The sequence below is a fragment of the Protopterus annectens genome, chromosome 7.part0, assembly GCF_019279795.1.
Source record: "Protopterus annectens isolate FY-2018-M chromosome 7.part0, PAN1.0, whole genome shotgun sequence".
In the NCBI taxonomy this organism is placed as follows: Eukaryota; Metazoa; Chordata; order Ceratodontiformes; family Protopteridae; genus Protopterus; species Protopterus annectens.
The window spans coordinates 1,968,287,429-1,968,306,264 of record NC_056739.1 but is presented as its reverse complement, the minus strand read 5'-3'; the positions used below and the strand labels follow the sequence as shown (position 1 = coordinate 1,968,306,264).

Genomic DNA, 18,836 nt, shown 5'->3' with positions numbered 1-18,836 from the left:
AGTCTGTAGGCAGGTCAGGTACATCCCCCTCCTGTTGGTTGCCCTCTTTCCACAGTGTATGTTGTTAAAGGCAAATCCCCAATCCATCTGGGATACTGTTTGCCAAACATCAAATCTAGTTCCTACTCACAGTGATTGCAAAGGCCCAACACCACCATGATGTTCCTAGGTATTGGAGTGTGTTTCCATGCAATTGACTATGGGATTGTTACCACAGCTGTTCCACATGCAATCAGCTAGGGGAAGGCTGCAATTTGTGCAGAGGCCATCAGCTGATCATGAGCATCACGTAAAATACACATGCTGCTGCCTAAGCAAGGCAGGTGTGGGTCTCCACATCCACCAGAGAGGGAGTGGAGGAGGCAGACAGAGGCAGATACATGTCACGGAGGGTAAAACTGAAGCATGTTTTTGCCACATAACTACCAGCACAGGGTATCAAACCCCCAACAACTATATAATGCTATCACAGTTCGATGCAGTTATTGGATGCACCACATGGGTTACCTGATGTGGAGCAGTCAGAACATATATGTGAGGGTGAGTGACATCTGCAACAGGGTGTCGTATATGTGCCTGTCTGCATGAACAGGTGCCAGCTTCAACACAGGCACACTCACACAGGGATGCACACACATTGACACACTTGGCAGGGCCTGGAGTGCAACTCATCAGTAATGGGATTGCCACAACATATCAATGTGCAGGTATCACATGCACCACATAGGTCATACAGAGGCTGTATGGGCAAAGAGTATGAGGAGTTGTCACACATCAGACAGCATGCTTCAGTATGCCCTGGGGGGTTGTAGTAAGTGCGGATGTGGACATACACACCAATGGTGTATTTCACAGTGACTGACATCAGCAGGATTACCATAGTAGGGCATTTCACCTGTACTGCGAGTGACTGGCCTAAAATGCATTTCTCCCTACAAAAACAGTGAGACACACACAAAACATCCACAACTGTCATGTGTGGGTATAGAATCCTTGACCAAGGCCTATAATCACACTACAGAATGGAGCTGTTATAGGACACACCACAGGGATTATTAGAGACATCCTTCCCCAAAGGTTCATTTCAAACTCAAAGACATCAGCAGGTTTACCAAAGTAGGGCTTTTCGCCTGTATTGTGAGTGACTAGCCTAAAATGCATTGTTCCCTACACAGACAGTGAGACACACACAAAACCTCCACAACTGTCATGTGTGGGTATAGGACCCCCAACAAAGGCCTATATCACACTACAGCATGGAGCAGTTATAGGTCACACCACAGAGATTACAGGGATCTTTCTCCCCAAAGTTGTATTTCACAATGAATGACATCAGCAGGATTGGCAAAGTAGGACATTTGAATTGTACTGCAAGTGAGTAGCCTATGATGCATTGCTCCATACACAGACATTGAAACACATGCAAAACATCCAGAACTGCCATGGCTGGTGATGGAACACTACCTAAATCACTCTACAGCAGTGCACAGTTACAGGATTTACTACAGACATTACTGGGCTATGACTTTTCCAGAGGTGTATTTGTAGGTGAGTGACATCAGCAGCCTTGCCAACATTGGGTACATGAATTCTAAGGAGTGTGCGTGACCTAAAAAGCATTGTTCATCACTCAGTTGTAAACAGACAGAGACACAAAGACACACACACAAACTTGCCAAGTCTGGGGTTAGAACTCCTACCTAACTACTTTATCACACTACAGCAGTACACTGTTACAGGACACACTACAGAGATTACTGGGCTATGATTTAGTCAGAGGTGAATTTCTAGGTGTGAACCATCAGCAGCCTTGCCAAAGTTGTGTATATGAACTGTACTTAGTGTGAGTAGCCGAAAAAGCATTTCTCACTACACAGTCAGAAACCGAGAGACACACACACAAACACAAACTCACACAGTTGCCAAGTCTGGGATTAGAACTACTACCTAACTAGTTTATCAGTACACAGTTATGGGATGTGCCATGGGGATTACTGAGCTACAGCTCTCCCAAAGGTGTATTTCACATTAGATGACCTCAGCAGGCTTGTCATGATACTGCTATGGGGAGGGTGGTGTGTGCATGGGCCGTAACCCATTCATGTAGGGGTTGACATGCCACATGTGGGCACACATGGGGTCATATGCCACAGGTACATGTATACAGCTATTAGGTGACTACTTCCTTGTACAATCATGTTGCACAGCTGGCACGTGCAACACGCCGTCATGCTGACAGATACTGGTGGCTAGTATCTGCAGTGAGTGACACCTGCACCTCCTGTGTTTGGGGCCCTTTGGCTGTGTGCTGGGTGGGACAGGCCCAGATGGCTTCTTATCATGGTCACCCTCTTCAACACATCTATGTCCATCTACTTTGGCTTATTATAGTGTGTTGTCCTTACATATATGTCTGTATTCCTATCCACTGTGTGTGCAAGGCAGGAGTGGTGCATACTGACATGTGTCTGCACTAAGAACTGCAACTGCCAGATATGTCTGGTCCACTGGTGTTTGCTGACATGGCAATAAGTGCATGAGCATGTCCAGTATGGCCTTTCAGTATGTTGTTGACTGACATTGCCTTCATTCCTCTGTGTGTGAGCATGCCCAATATGGCCATCTATATTGCATGTGTGGATCAAGTCCAGGTAGTTTGTACTGCGGTGCTGACCTTTGTGTTGTACACCGACAGGTAGCATGCTGTGTCTGCAGGGTATACATCGGTCATTTGGCATTGACTGTTGCTACATTTCTGCAGAGTGGGGGGGGCACCTGACTGTTTCTACATTTCTACACAGGGGTGGAGGGGCACACCTGACTGTTACTATAAGTGTACATAGGATGGTGGGGCACACCTTACACTTTTACACATTTGCTAGGATTGTACTGGTATGTCGGGTACACCATTTCAGTCTGTAGTCTTACCTATCGTGCTGTTTAGAGGCATACCAGTGTACTACAGATCTTAGTTTTCACTACCTACATATTAGTTTCTGACTTCCTAGCCTTCACAACTTACATCTAACTGGCTGGCCTGCTGTAGTCTGTCTGTGTAGGCCTGGGGTAGGGGTTACCCATGGTGCTCATTCAGAGGCCATAGTACAGCATTTGTTTGTGTTTGTCTACACCTATCCTGCTGGCTGTGCCTGTTGTTGGGTATGTGTCCTCCCCCCCAACTGGCATGTGTGAGTCACTTACCTTGTGGGTGTCCCAGTATTGAGGGTGGTGCTGCAGGGCTGCCTATGTTGGATGCACATAGTACACTCCCTATACATGGTTGAGCACAGGTAGTGTCATGTTTGGCATCCCTTTTACTGTATGTGCGAGTCAGAGAGAGGTGTTATTTCCTTGGTCCCTACTGTGTCAGTGTATGTGCTATGTGTTGCCTCTTTGCCAAGGCCAGGGCATACTGGGCATGCCTCCTTTTACCTACTGGGGCAGGTTCAGGTTGTTCCTCCTCTGAGTCACTCTGTGCCTGTGCAGGCCTTGGCACTGGTGGGGGGCTGTGTGGCCCTGCCCCATGCTGTTCCTGCTGCAGCTGTTTCCGCAGGATCATATTGTTTAGCATGGCACATACAAGGACAATTTGGGTACATGTAGTTGGTGAGGACTGCAAGGCTCCACCGGATGTGTCCAGGCACCGTTAATGTGACTTGAGCATCCCAACCATAAACTCTATTATGATTCATGTTTGTGCATGTGCCTCATTATGGAGGTCTTGTTCGGGTGTGTATGCATTTCTGATGGGTGTCATCAGCCATGGCTCCAGTGTGTATCCAGCATCCCCCACTAGATGACCATGTGGGATGTCCCCATTTGGCAAATGTCTAGTACAGCTGCATCAGATGCCAGATGTGGGAATTGTGGGTAGCTTCCAGGGCAGCCAGCAAACACATTCATTATTATGCCCTGGGCAGCGCACACAACCTGGCAGTTGATGGTGGCGAAGCCCTTGCGGTTGACGTTGACCCTACTCCGCTCACCTGGTGGTGCTTTGATGCATATGTGCGTGCAGTCTATTGCACCCACTACCTCAGGGTATTCTGCTATTTGGTGGAAGAGATGCATATTGCTGGCCAACGCCTCACAGGTGATGGGGAAATATATGTGCTCACCAACATGTGCTGACATGACATTCAGGAACTGGTGGAGTACCCTGGATGCTGATGCCTGTGAAATCCCCATCATATCCCCAGTTGGCCTTTGGAAGGTACCTGTAGCTAGTATTCTTAGGCCTACACATACTTTGGTATCTACTGGGATGGGTTCCCCTCTGTTAGTTCTGTGTGTCAGGCATGGCCGGCACAGCTCAACAATTTGCTGTAGGAGGTCCCTGTCCACCCTATAGCACTCCACTATCTCCAGCTCATGTAGCCCTTGGTAGGTTACCCTGGGTCTGTACACTCTTCTCCATCTCCTCACTGTGGGTTGCTCAGCAGTATTCACATCCTCACCACCCACAGTCTCTTGCACATGCTGGTTTATGATAGCAAAAGCAGCCCTTAACATTTTTTCTCTTGCTTTCGTTTTGTAAAATTTCCCTGTCTGTATACACCAGTGGTGCAGAGTTTTTGGGAAAAACAAGGGGGAAAGGTGTTTGCATAGTTTATAGTAGTGTGCTGGACTGGGCTGGGCTGGTCTGTTGCCTGTGTAATTGGCTGATTCTGATACATTTCACCTGTCAGCTAAGCTAGTTCTCCTTGATTACCTTCCTACTGCTGTTTTCCCTTCCCATTGCCTCCCTGTTTAGGCCCGTGTGCGTGCTGCGCAAACGGAGTGCTCAAATGTGCACAGAGCTGCTTCTTCCTAGTTTAACTTCCTTTTTCTTCCTGTAAAACCCAGTGCGCGGTGCGCACACCCACTTACACTTTGTAAAGAGTGCTAGGCAGGTTTAGACACACCCCTAGCTTAGCTGTGCTAAGCTAGGAGCAATCCCGAGCCACAGGTCTCCAATCCACTTACAGTATGCCTGTCACCTATATCCTAGTCTTGCACCCAGCTATTTATACTCTTACACTTTTGGGACCTGCCTCACATCCTGAGAAAATCTGGGATTCACTAACCTTTCCCTCATTTGCATAGGATTGCCTGCTAATGCATATTTACATGTCCCATACTGAGCCTCCCCCCTTAGCAACCATTACTCACTGACCAGGATGTCTTCTGCCTGCCATTGACTTGCATGGCAGAATACTGAGTTTAATTAGAATGTTTATTTTAAATTTATTTTATTATTTCCCCCCAATCCTGTTTGCACATTGCTGCCCTATGCTTAAACAGGTGAGATTGGCGAAAAAAAATTAAAAGTTGTTTATTTTTTTAAACAGTTTGCAATGCCAACGGCCTTCTACTTGGCCATTGGCATGCTTTCTCAATGATATGCTGCCTTTATTTGAAGCTGTCATAGCTCCGTTTTGTAGATTGCAGAAATGTACTCTGTTACTGAGTACATTTCTGCAAACTGCACTCGTCCTGCACGGACAGCTGCCAGCTTCCTGGATCGCATATTACCCTCATTTGCATGCTTTTCACCTGCAAATGTGGGTAATTTGCATACAGGATCTCGGTCCATGCAGGATTAGTCTAAGAGCTCACGTGCATGTTCCGGGAGCTCATTCCTGGATCGCATGTCGGCCATATTGCCGAAAATAGCTCTTAGACTAATCCTGCATGTTCTACAGGGCTTTGTAAATCTGGGGGATTGTGTAGGTGCCTACACAAAGTGAACATCCTTACTGTGTTTTGTGACTCAACTACTCTACTGATTGTTGGCCTAATTTGCATAATGACTATGCAGATAGCCTGGAATCTACACTGTTAGTAGCCATGTAAGGAAGGCAACATCACAGGAGCACAATGTTGTAAACACAAGGCAGGGTATTACTCTGCCTATATATGTGATACATAACACATTATGCTTACACAGTACATTAAAATATTCTGTTTCATCAGTTTGAAACATTTTAGTGGCCTGCATTACATAAAAGTTGATTCTTCACTTGGGGGTGGGGGACCAAAGGTGCATTTACATCACGGAAGTTAAAATGGAATTTGTTTTGGGAGACTGATTTTCTAGGATCCACAGTATGTACTTAGGGCATAATATGTGTGGTATTACCTGTTGAAGTCAATTCTGTAAATATTTCAGGACTTTTACATGCCCTTGTTTCTGTGTAAGCTCCTATACTCAGAAATTTTCTGCATACTTTACCAACACATACATGAAGTCTACACGGTGTCATTAGAGTTTGCTGGATCGCTCAATTGCATTGATGTACCTCATTACCAGATATTTCGGCTACTTATGCTGAAATTTGCATTCCATGAAAGTTAAGTCACTACATGGAATTTACTGAATCTAAAACTTGCTGTGCCCATGTATGCATCATGCCACGATGGGCACACAATAAAAATTATAATGTAAGCTTTACTGAATTCCCACCAGAAAGTAAAATAAGAAAGCGTCTGCTATCAGTGGATGCTATTTCTCCTTTTTTTTCATACCCTTCCAATTTCTGTTGCTTACAACTATTTTCTTTTATGCTTTTTTTTTAGCAAAGGCAAGAAACTCCTCTCCACAAAAACATGGAACTGCTTCTCCCCACAAGGCATCACTTGTACTTTGAAAGTCTTCTCCCCTCATTATCACCCCTCCTCACATTAATTTCTATGTTTCTCACTAAGATATGTATCTTAATATTTCCATCCATTGTATTAAAGAGAGGAAAAACTATCTCCTTCTCCTACTCCGCACCCTTTGGAGCCCTCTTCTCATTCTCCCCAGCTTCTGCATCTGTGCTCCCCCTCCCTCTTCCCCAAGCCACATTCTGTCACATCTCCTCCTAAGACACTAAAATACAAAGTTAAGCTTATAAAAATATATCTGCATATAAACACGGATACTAACCTGCTGTTTTGTGCCCAGAATAAAACCCTCTTTATGATGTACAAGTGTTTTCATTATACAGACTGAAATATTTTTACTATTGTTCTGTTTTGCATATTGCTACTTTTTTGTATCTGAATGGCAGAATTTGAAAATGATATGCACTGTCCACTGCTCTGCCCTAGTTAAAATAGTAAATAAATAAATAAAATAAATGTGTTCTCAAACTAAAGAGTGGTTACATGCCAGCAACTTTCCACTCCCAACTTCTAAAATTATTTAAGATTACACAAATTCATTAACTCAAACTTACTAACCAACAGTAAGGCTTAGGGAATATACAATGAGTACCTATGTTAAAGTTATGTCAGCTTTGAGAAAACAGCACCCACCATCCTCTATGCCATGGTATAATCTTAATAACCCACAGCATGGAGGATGAGTTAAAATGGTATTCTCTCTATCTTTTGGCCAGAGCATTTAGTCCTGAGGGTAAAAATCTTGTTAGTAGTACAAATCCTGCTAATAACTCACTTTCTAATCATGGGTTATTGTTTAAATATTTTGCCATTGGGGTGTGTACTAGGCTAATGGCCCTGGAGCCTCTACAAGCCTAGCCCACAGAAGAGCTCTGGCATCATGCCGCCCAACACTAGCTCTCTATGTCTCTATTAAGTAGAGCTACTGGAGTGATCCCTGGGGTGAACTTTCTATTTCCCATCCACTCATCACAATTTATCTTGAAGAGGGCCAGTGAGGATAAAGTGTCTGTCTTGGTACTCTAACCATGAATGCCTGCAGGCAAAGCCGGGACTCTAACCACTATTCGGCATTGCTGCTATATTACTTTTCATTTGCATATATCAGTGCTACTGCTATGTAAGGGAAAAACTGATTACTTTCAGTTGAGTGCTTGAACTGAAAGCTTCAACCTCCACACCTAGCAAGAGTATTTTTAAAATAATCATTAACCTCAGGGTGTCACATCAGTTGTTGCTACTTCGCTTGATTCAATGCCTCTTGCTTACCTTCATGAGCCTGTCTCAGGTCTTCTCTCACACAATCCATCTGTCTCTTTGCTGGACATCCTAGTTTCCTCTCGTCTTCTTGTTTCTCCAAAATCTTTTTTTTTATCAAATTATCTTCTGCTGTCCTGCAAGTGTGCCTGAACCACCATAATCTGTTCTCTTTTACCTTTTCTGCAATTGGAGCTGCTCTGGATTCTGTTCTGTCCATCATCATTCCTTCATCTGTCCTACAATGTGAGCCCTACAACCCATCTCTGGAACTTCATCCCCATCACCTCTAGCTTCCACTACTGCTCAGGTTTCTGTAACATAAGTACTGGTTCTGCCACTGTTTTGTACTCCTTACTTTTCATCTTCTTTGGCATTCTTCTGTCACACACTGTCTCTAACACCCATGTTAGTTGGCTGCAGACTCTCAAATTCTAGATTTGACCTCTTCATTCAGACTTTCATTCTCCTCAACCACCCCTCCCAGATAACTGAAGCCGTTAACTCTCTGTTCTCTTCTCCCCCTCTGCTGCCATGGCAACTGTCGTCTGTACTCAGTTTTTTTCCATGTGCCCTGCCCTCAGTTTTACATTCAGTTTCTTTATCATTTGCTGAAGTTCCTGTTCATTTTTAAAAATCTCTCTCCCCAAAAAAATCTGTAGTAGAAGCATTAAACTTCCCTGTATTTTTCCATTGTCTCAACTGAGCTATGTTTTAACCGTGGGATTTGGTCAGCTTTATTAGAAGTAACTTTCTTTCAGTTTTTGGCACTGTTGAATGTCCATCTTAATCTATAGAGACAAAATAATCTGCGTTACAATTTGCCCCGTTTAATCCATTTCTAATGGAGTAGTTCTAAAAAAAATGTTCCCGCCCGGGGTCGAACCGGGGACCTTTCGCGTGTGAGGCGAACGTGATAACCACTACACTACGGAAACTGACATACAGATGCTTTCTAAAATGCTCCTTTCAGAATCTTCCAAATGTTGCTATTATTTCGTTAAATAGTTTCATTCCGTTTTATTTTTCATATTTCCTATTGAATCATAAATAAACCATTACTTTCTTTCAAGATGTAAAACACTTGCTATTTGCATAACTAAATTTAAAAGTGTCCTTCAAGTAATGACGTCGTACGCTGCCAATAACTTATATTGGTTCAACACTGCTTAAGTTATATCAACCGTGGAATCCGTACACTAATTCTACCTTAAATTTTCTAACCACCATTGGGGATTCGTTGTTTCTTAGCGTTGAGTTGCAATTGCATAGCATTTACTTAAATGGACTGAAACTGTAGTACCTTCCCAAAAAAGAAACAAACGAGCAACAGATATGATTTGCAGTTTCACTTCCACTTGTTGAGCACTACCAACACATTAACATTCTCAACCACATACATATACAGCAGCAGTTTTGATCTTTGCTGGGTTTGCTTAGACGCATAGCACGCCTGAGGTGTGTGCCTGAAGCGATTTGCTCATTATTGTTACGCTTTGATAAGAGTATACAGCCTTGTAATTAATCATGAATTGCCAACGGTGACTGCTGTTACGATGCGATCCGCGTTACGGGTGCTTCAAATTAAATTAGACATCACTTCTTGCCAGAGCAAACACTTCTGAATAAATTACATCCATTATTTTGAACGTATAAACTCGTTACGTCGTACCGTGTATACGGTATAACTGACCGATGTTAATGTGATACCACAGCTCTTTGTAAAAAGGGGCAATGACGCTGACACGGAGTACAAGTTGTTATTAACCGTAGCACCTGTACGTTACGTACTTAACTGTTACTTTACGACCCTGAAAGAACAATAAGTTAACTAGGTTTTACTTGTTTATATCTCTACAGTGTGCAGTCCCCACCATCCCTGATTTTTGAATTTAACTCAAATTTTAGGTCTATCCCTCTTAAAACTGGTGACGGTTGGGGGAAAGGTGATGAATTGCACTCAGTAAATAATGATAATAATTAGTTACAGATTTAGCCTAGTTCAGAAAATGCATATTAATTCACGTTCTTTTATAATCTTAATGTTTCACGTTACAGTCCTTAATGGTTATTTCCGCATTTGTCCCTGATTGGTTGGGAACTATAACAGTGCCCCTTTTAGTAAGACATTCCTATGAGGTATAAAGTACGCGGCAACTTCAGGGATATTTTAATTTTACTATAAATGTAGTCATGTGTTAATACTTGCACCTAATTCTCAGTCAAGTAATCCACGGTAGAAGCTTATACTCCCCCCCCCCCCCCGACGTACTACTGATCTTACTTCTCAATTTTCCATATTTTTCTGTCGTAGTTCTGATTTGTTTCTCATACATTTCCCCCTGTCAAATCCTTGACGCTTGAGTTTCACATTTGATAATCCTTCACAAAAGCAAAATGCATGTTAAAATAAAACATGCTATTCTTGTCAACGTCCTAAGTTTACAAGAACACTATTTAAAATATATATATGATTTTGAGGCATTGCCACCCATTACTTTTTAATCTTTGTGCAGAATTCTTGGGCTATGAGGTATTATGTCGGCCCGGTTTTAGCTACGTAACTATTCGTTTATGCTTAGGCCTATAATTGCTGCTATGGAAGGCTAATTCTGTCATGAGGGGGTAAGCATGCTCTTCTCATAGCTGCTGCAATATGCATCTCATGAAACATTCGCAAAGCCAAACCTATTTATCTGTAGCGTGTTATATTTTTAAAGTATAGTTGTGTAAGTCAACTTAACATAACTACAGATGTTCGAATGATCACTGCTGCAGTAGTTCCCTAAGCTGTATGGGTTATATCCAGAAAGGATAAAACAGCCGGCCAGCTTCCAAAGCTTTAGGGTACCTTCCACATGCCCAAACTATTAATCAGCTGGAGCAGACCAATGGATGAAGGCAAATGCAAGGTGACAATTTTGTTACAGGACCTGAACTGGGACACTTGAGGGCTGCCCCAGGAAGCCAGGTCTGCAATCCCATTCTCCCAGCTCCCATGGGAGTGGAGATCGGGCAGCCATGTCATCTCACACTGGTGCAGGCAGGTTAGCCTCCCGTCATTCACCAGGCACTGTGGGGATGCCACTCTGTGAATAGCACCATCCAGGAGGCAAGAAGCCACATGCCAGGAGGATTGAAGTGATGCACATTCGTCGGTGCCTGGCACAGTGGGGGTGAGAGACTGAGGTGTGCCAAAAGAGCTATCTTTCCTGCGTAGAAGTGGAACCCCAGAGGGGGTAAGTCCCGATGGAAGTCTGGAAGGGAGAGAGAGAGAGATGGAAAGTGACTGGTACAGAACAGCTCTTGCCTGGGTGAGGGGGTACGGACCATGCCCAAGGATGGGAAAGCAGAGGGACTGGCTACCCTGGGAAGCCAAGTCACCATTCAAACTGAGCGGTCTAAACTGGGACAGTTAGGTGTCCCAAGGGCAATGTTTGGGATTCCAGGATAGAGACTTCCAAACTGGGATTGTCCTGGAAAAATTGGGACCATTGGTCACCTTGATCATGCCTCCTCTGGGATGGAAGTCTGGAAGAGGGAGAGAAGGAGATAATGGCAGGCCTGGGCAAGCTCCTGTCTGGGTGAGGGGGGTCAGGCAGAGCTCCCCACAACAGAAGTCCTTAAGAGAGCACTAGGGCAGACAGCAGCGGGGTCTGGAGAGCTCCTGCCTGGGTGAGTGGGGTCAGGCACAGCCCCACCATGATGGAAGTCCTTAACGGAGCAACTGGTGGACAGTGGTGGGGCCTGGAGTGCTCCTGCCTGGGTGAATTGGGTCAGGCAGAGATACCTATGATGGAAGTCTTTGAGGAAGCGCCAGGGTGGACGGCAAAGGAGCCTGGAGAGCTCCTACTGGAGAAAAGTCATCCAACGTCACCCCATAACTGACAGCATCCTTGAAAAATCTCAAAGTCCCCAGAGCTGCTCTGGATGGGAAAGCAGGGAGACTCTAAAGCCTTCATGAGAGAGGATCTCCCCCTCAGCAGCCGAGGGGAGTTCCAGAGGTGCAGACAGGATCAGAGGGAAGCTACCCTGAGAGGGTCCGAGGGCATGAACGATCCGGCACAATTTAGCAGCCTGCAGGAGAAGGTCTCTTGGCCAGATCGAAGGGGAGGACTGTAGGGTTTGGCTCTGACAGAAGTCAGTATGGGAGCACCAGGCGGATGGGTGTAGGGCCTTGAGAGCTCCTGCCTGGGTGAGTGGGGTCAAGCAGAACCCCCCCCCCCATGACAGAAATCCTTGAGGGAGTGACTGACTGATGGTGGCAGGGGCTGGAAGGCACCTGTCAGGGCGAAGGCATCCAGTCTTACCCCATATCCAATGGCATTCCCAAAACATCACAAAGTCCCCAGAGCTGCTTAGGATGGGAAAGCAGGGGGACTGGACACCCTGGGAAGCCAAGTCACCATTCAGACTGAGCTGTCTAAACTAGGACATTTCTGTGTCCTGAAGACAGTGTTTAGGATTCTGGGACAGAGACTTCCAAACTGGGACTGTCCTGGAAAAACTGGGACTGTTGGTCACCTTGGGCAAATGGTGCATACTGCAGACCTTGACATAGCTAACACATTTGATGCAATACTCCACTCTGGCATTGTAAATCAACTCATGGAATTAGGCATTACCTCCTATGTAACTCATTGGATAGCCAGCTGGCTCCCAGACAGGACCCAGGAAGTAAAGATTGGAGAGACCACCTCCACAGAAAGGCTGGTCACCAGTGGAGTATGGCTCTGTGCTGAGTCCACCCCTCTTTGGCATGTATTTTTCGTGGTTACATATTAAAAGACTGAAAGTGACAAAGTGTGAATGCTCAGATGAACGAAAATGCCACAAATTGAAGTTTTTTTTTTTTTACACAGTACAGTGAAGATTGGAATATTTGCCCTTTCTTCACTGTAGTGCTATCTCAGGGATGGGATATATATTTAGCGGGGGGTATGGGGGCCACAGCCCCCCACAATAACGTTTTCAATTTGCTGCATTTTCGCTCATCTGAGCGTTCGCACTTTGTAACTTTAGGTCTTTCAGTATGGACCCATTTTTCATAAGTCAAGGCTAATGTCAATGGCATCTGGCTTATCAAGTTTGAAGATGATTACAAGCTAGAGGCAGTTATAGAAACTCCCCAAGATACTAACATCTTCTACACTCACAGAAAGGTCTAACACAGACAAATGACTGGTGCCAAAGCCATGGCTTAAAACTTACTGCCAAGGAGGTCAGCTACCCAGGGAAACTACCTCCCTGATACAACACCCCTAAAAATAGACACAACTTCCATTTGAACCAGCTAATCTTGCTGGCTTGAGGTTCTTAATATGGAAACAGTTTTACTGATTGCTCTGACCTATGCAAGAAGAATATCTGAGTTGCAAGCTCTTATGGTGATCTGGGGACTCATGTAGGTAGTAACCTGGCTTTCGACCAACATATCTTAGGTAGTAAAAAATAATTCTATGTCACTCAACTTATAAGTAAGGGCATGACATCTAGGTCCAGGAAAGTCATTTTCCACTGTACTCATCCCTTTTCAGACCTATCATTGACTTTAATACCCCCTTCGGTATGTATCTGACCAGGCACATGCAACAACCAGAAAGTCCAGAGAGGCTCCTCACAAAAGGAGTACAGGGCACAAACAAAATGTCCTGTACAGATTGTCTCAATGCCCTATCTCTATATTCTGTGTATACAGATTGCTGAGAGGTGATTTATGCCTGGCATGCAAAGCTTCTTTGAGTCATGCTCTGATGGCCCTTTTACATATCCACAAAACAAATAGCACCATAATTACTAGATCTAAGGATTTAAACTTTGCTTATGACTTAAATATGACATGTTGGGAGGACAGGTATGTATCTCAGAGAATCCCCATTGTCAGGAATAGGCTTCCCATCCATGTACAGTGGAGCCCTTCCCTAACTCTATTCAAGCATAAGCTGGCCTAGTGGATGGGAAATAAGAAATTAACCCTCTGGTATGACACCTATATCCCCAATGGACTGAGGCAACCATTAAATCATGCCCTAGCATACACCCCTTAAAATAGCCTCTAAGGCACAATAATTTGTCTGATACATTTAGGTTGCATGGCTAGGCTTATAAAGGCCCCAGTGGTTGTTAGCCTAGTATTCAGCTATGAAAAGGTAATAGCCTTAGACAACCATTTGGAAATGTCTGTATTGACACAGGTTGTTCCTTAACTTCCCCAAAAAAGAGCAACAGATCCAAAGATCTGAAAGATTTAGTTCTGCCAAGATAGTACTTGAGTTGTCAATGGATACCCAAGTTATGCAGTATCCTTTCTCCCTCATTTTAAGGATCAGTAAAGAAAATGGGGAATGGATAGTGTCACTCTCCTACTTTGGACACAATAGAAGAATCTTTGTTGTTTCTATTCAAACAGCTTTATTCTATACAAACACATCACAATAGAAGTTTACTGACTTTAACTTAAGTAACTTGTATACAAACTAATTACTGCAATCATACATGCTCAATCTCTGGCTGCACTTGCAAAATGGCACTGGGAATAGCACATGCCCGGTATTTATATGTGCACATTCAGTCCTTGATATGCTTCTTAAATAAACAGCACATACACTCTGATCTACATCCTCCCTCTTTGAGAAATAGATCATGCAATGTTACAAATCTATTTGGCATGCAGATAATACAAGTGATTCCTTGTCATGGAATTATATAAGACTAGGTACATATATACAGTTATGTCCATGTTGCTGTGTATTTCATACTGGACCTGGAGATTCGACCATATCGTGTGACATAAAACTGGGAATTAGGTTTAGCAACTGGAGCTGTCTCTGCAGAATTTTCAACGTTGGGAGTATTTGGAACATCTTCAGGAATGGAAGTAGAGGTTGAAATACACTCTGGAATGGGAACATCTGTTTCACTCTAAGATCTAGAGTCTGTATCACAGGAACAATGCTGCGAAGACGATTCTGGTACAGGAAGAAGATGTCTGCAATTTCTCCTGTACTCCACACCCTCTGATTCTACAAGGTAGGATCTTGGCTCAGTACATATACCTGTAACTTGACCAATCTGGTCAAAACCTTTCACCGTTTATATCCTGACTGTCTCTCCTTCCCTCAATGGATGAAGAAATCTACTCGATTTATCATAACTGGACTTCTGCATAGAAAGCTTCTTGAATAATTGAGCTTTGATGGTTCTGTTGTTCTTAGCTTTAGGCCTCAATAAACTGGAACTAATAGGTAGCATCATTCTGGTTTGTCTGGATAGAAGTCTTTGAGCAAGTGAGCCAAGTATATCATCATGAGATATGTTTCTGAGATTAAGTAAATTCAAAAAGACATTGGTATTGTCACGCTTTGACCTTTCAGGTAATTGCTTTGCACTCTGCACTGCTCGTTCAGCTAGTCCATTTGACTGTGGCTATTCAGGACTGCTAGTAATATGTACAAACTCCCATTCTCTTGCAAATTTCTGAAACAACTAACTAGTGAATTGAGTACCATTGTCAGAAAAAGCTTTGTGTGGACTACCATGGACTGAGAAATGACATTTCAACTTAGTAATAACAGTGGTGGATGTTAGATTAGGTAGTAAGTCAATCCCAAACCAATTTGAGTAAGAGGCTACCAATACTAAGTAGTGTTGATTGTCCCACTCGAAGATATCAGTGGCTACTGTTGACCAAGGTAGTTCAGGAACTTGACTTAAATGAAATGGTTCTCTTTGAAAATGCAGTTTAGTACTATTGCATACTGAACAAGAAGAAAGTACTTTATCAATGTCTTTCAGTAATGAAGGCCAAAATACTAGTTCTCTCACTCTTCTCTTAGCAGATGCAGAACCTGGGTGACCACAATGCAAAATCCGGATATATTCATGTTGTAAGGAAGCAGGAATAACAATTTTGGAGCCTTTGAAAATAATGCCATCTTCCATCAACATTTCATCTCTGTAAGGAAAATAGATTTGCAGTTCAGGTGGTACCCTAGATTGCTTTGATGGCCATCCAGCATTAATGTAATACTTGAGCTTTTTCAAAATTGGATCAGTTTTTGTGTGATCTCTCAGCTCATCAAGTCTTGTGGTAGAAGCACTGCCATCATGTCAAAGTCAAACTTCTCTGTGTCAGGCTGTTCTGTCATATTTCTGGTTGATTTGGATAAGGTATCAGGCAAATAAAGTAGTTTGTCTTTTGTTTAGACCATTACTTTTGCAATTTGAACATCGGTTTTTGTAATCTCACTGGAGCTGAATGCATAGGCTTCTTCAGAATAGTAACTAAAGGTTGGTGGTCAGTTTCAATCTGAATAGCTCAACAATAGACATAATCATGAAAATTTGAACATGCAAATACTATTGCCAAAAGTTCCTTCTCAATTTGAGCATATTGTATTTCACTTTGGGTAAGTGTTCTAAACTACTGGTCTGCCCTCTTGAAGAATAACTGTGCCAAGACCAAATTTTGAAGCATCACAGGAAAGAGTTACTGGTTTATTGACATCATAGTATCTTAGTCTAGGTGGGGTGGCAGTTTTCTGCTTAAGGTCTTCAAATGCCTTCTGGTGTTGTTCTAACCATGACCATGTAACATTTATTTCATATCAGCTTTCTTAAAGGTGCTGTCAACTCACTGAAATCTGGTATGAACTTGCCTAAATAGTTGACCATGCCTAGGAAACACTGTAGAGCTTGAATATTATCTGGTGCTGACATCTCAAGAATAGCTGCTTGCTTGGTGGAGTCTGGTCTCAAGCCCATATTGGCAAATAAATGACCTACATAAGTAACTTCTGGTAGTCTGAATTTACACTTCGGAGGATTGAGCTTCAAGTTTACTTCACATGCTCTGTTTAGAACTCTCTTTAGGTTTCTGTCATGCTCTGCTTCAGCATTGCCTCAAACCAATAAATCATCTACTATTATAGCACAAGGATAACCTGAAAAAAATTGCTCCAATGCACGCTGGAAGACTTCACTTGCAGAATTTATTCCAAATAGCATCCTTAGGAATCTGTATCTGCCAAACGGTGTACCAAAAGTGGTTAGTAATGAGGATTTGCGATCAAGCATCACTTGCCAAAATGAACTTCTTGCATCCAAGACAGAAAAAACAGTGGCATTCAGTATTAGAGCTGTGACCTCTTCAACTGTATGCATTGGATGATGTGGTCTCTTCAATACTTTGTTCAGATCTCTTGGGTCAATACATATTCTGATTTCGTCAGAGCCTTTTTTGTGAGCTGCTACCATGGATGACACCTGTTCAGTTGGTTCTGTAACTGGACAAATTACACCTTGCTGTACTATTTTATCCAGCTGACCTTTGACTTTATCCAGCATGGCTATCATAAATCTTTTTGCTGGTCTGACTACTTGAGTGACCACTGGGTCTAACTTCATGGAGTACACAACTGGAAGTTTGACCAACTTGTCATCGAAAATATCAGCATACTCAGAAAATGGCTTCAGAAAAATTGGAACTAGGATATGCACTTATGTGATGAACTTTGGTAAAATAAATCAGATGTATTCTCAAACTGTCTTTGAGACCCAGTAAAGAGTGTACTGGCCTTTGGACTACATAGAATAACAAGCTGTAACAGTTCTTAGCCAAATAACATGAAAGCATCACTGGGACTTCGGTCTGAATTTTTTCACCTCCATAAGCAACATGTCTCACACTACTAGCTACACTGAGTTGCTAATTACCTCACTTTAGCAAATGTGTGTGCTGATATAACATTACCCTTTGAACCAGTGTCTACTTTAAGCTCTGTAGATTTATCATTGATCTGGACTGTACAAAACATTTAGCTCTTTGCCAATAAATTCACTGCATCAACTCTCTCACCAATTACTGATACACCATCTACATAGAAAGTGGACTCCTGCAACTCTACTTGATCAATTTGTTTTTTTTTATGTGACACTTCTTTACAATTGTGTGGGGTTTATTTGATTTGCAAAACCTTTGAAAATAGTTAAACTTTTTACACTTGTGACATTGCTGACCAAATGCTAAGCATTTCTCTCTTCTAGATTCATGACTGGCACCACAGTTGTGACAGTTATCAATAAAGCTGGAGTGGGTTTTGCCAATTCACGTTTGTACTGCATTGAGCATGCTCCTTTAACTGAACAAGTCTTAGAACTTGCTGGAAAAGTGCATGATTTCCCTGGTGAACTAGCAGGAGTTGTGGCTGCCATGTGCTTAGGCCTACTGCTGTTTGCCACATGTTGCATGCTATCTACATTTGCTCCGGAGCCTGCTGAAACCATGCTCTTGTCACTTGCAAGCATACTTGTGAGTGTTTTTCTGTAACTTCATGGATTTGACTAATCTGACTGGCTTTTCTCAACATTAAATCACTGTCATGAAGCAAAATCTTTCTCACAGCAGCACTATTAAAACCACACATAAGCCTATCTTTTATTAACTCATCTTTTAAGCCACCAAACTGGCACATTTTAGCTTTGTTTCTCAGGTCAGTAATATAAGTTGCAAACATTTTCCCTGGTTTCTGATCTCTTGTATAAAACAAATGCCTCTCTAATGTAACTTCAGATACCATTGTATTTTTCTTATGTGGAGTCTAGCCTGGGTTATCATGAAAATCACTGATGCCATGAGACCCAAAATCCTAAGTATTCTCTTGCAGTAACCAAAGTCTGAGTAGAAAACCTTAGAAATAGATCTAGATATATATGTATTTTCTCCTGTGGAAGAAAAGCTCTTTCAACTGAGGAATCCAACTGACAACCCAGGAACAGAATTCTGTGTAAAGGAGTCAAAAAGTACTTTTGAATGTTCTCTTTGAATCCAAGCTTGTGTAAGAGATCACTCACTGAAGTGAAATATTCCTGACACTTTGAGAAAGACTCTGCAAAGATAAGCACATGATCTTAATATGGAAAAAGAAAATGTA

The 18,836-nt window shown here is 42.8% G+C and overlaps 1 non-coding gene across 1 annotated transcript; it reads right to left on the bottom strand.

Annotated features, from left to right (window-relative positions):
* Positions 1–8,770: 8,770 nt before the first annotated feature.
* Positions 8,771–8,843, bottom strand: TRNAV-CAC. The gene has a single exon. It is a non-coding gene; the product is annotated as a tRNA-Val (tRNA).
* Between the last annotated feature and the right edge of the window lie 9,993 nt (positions 8,844–18,836).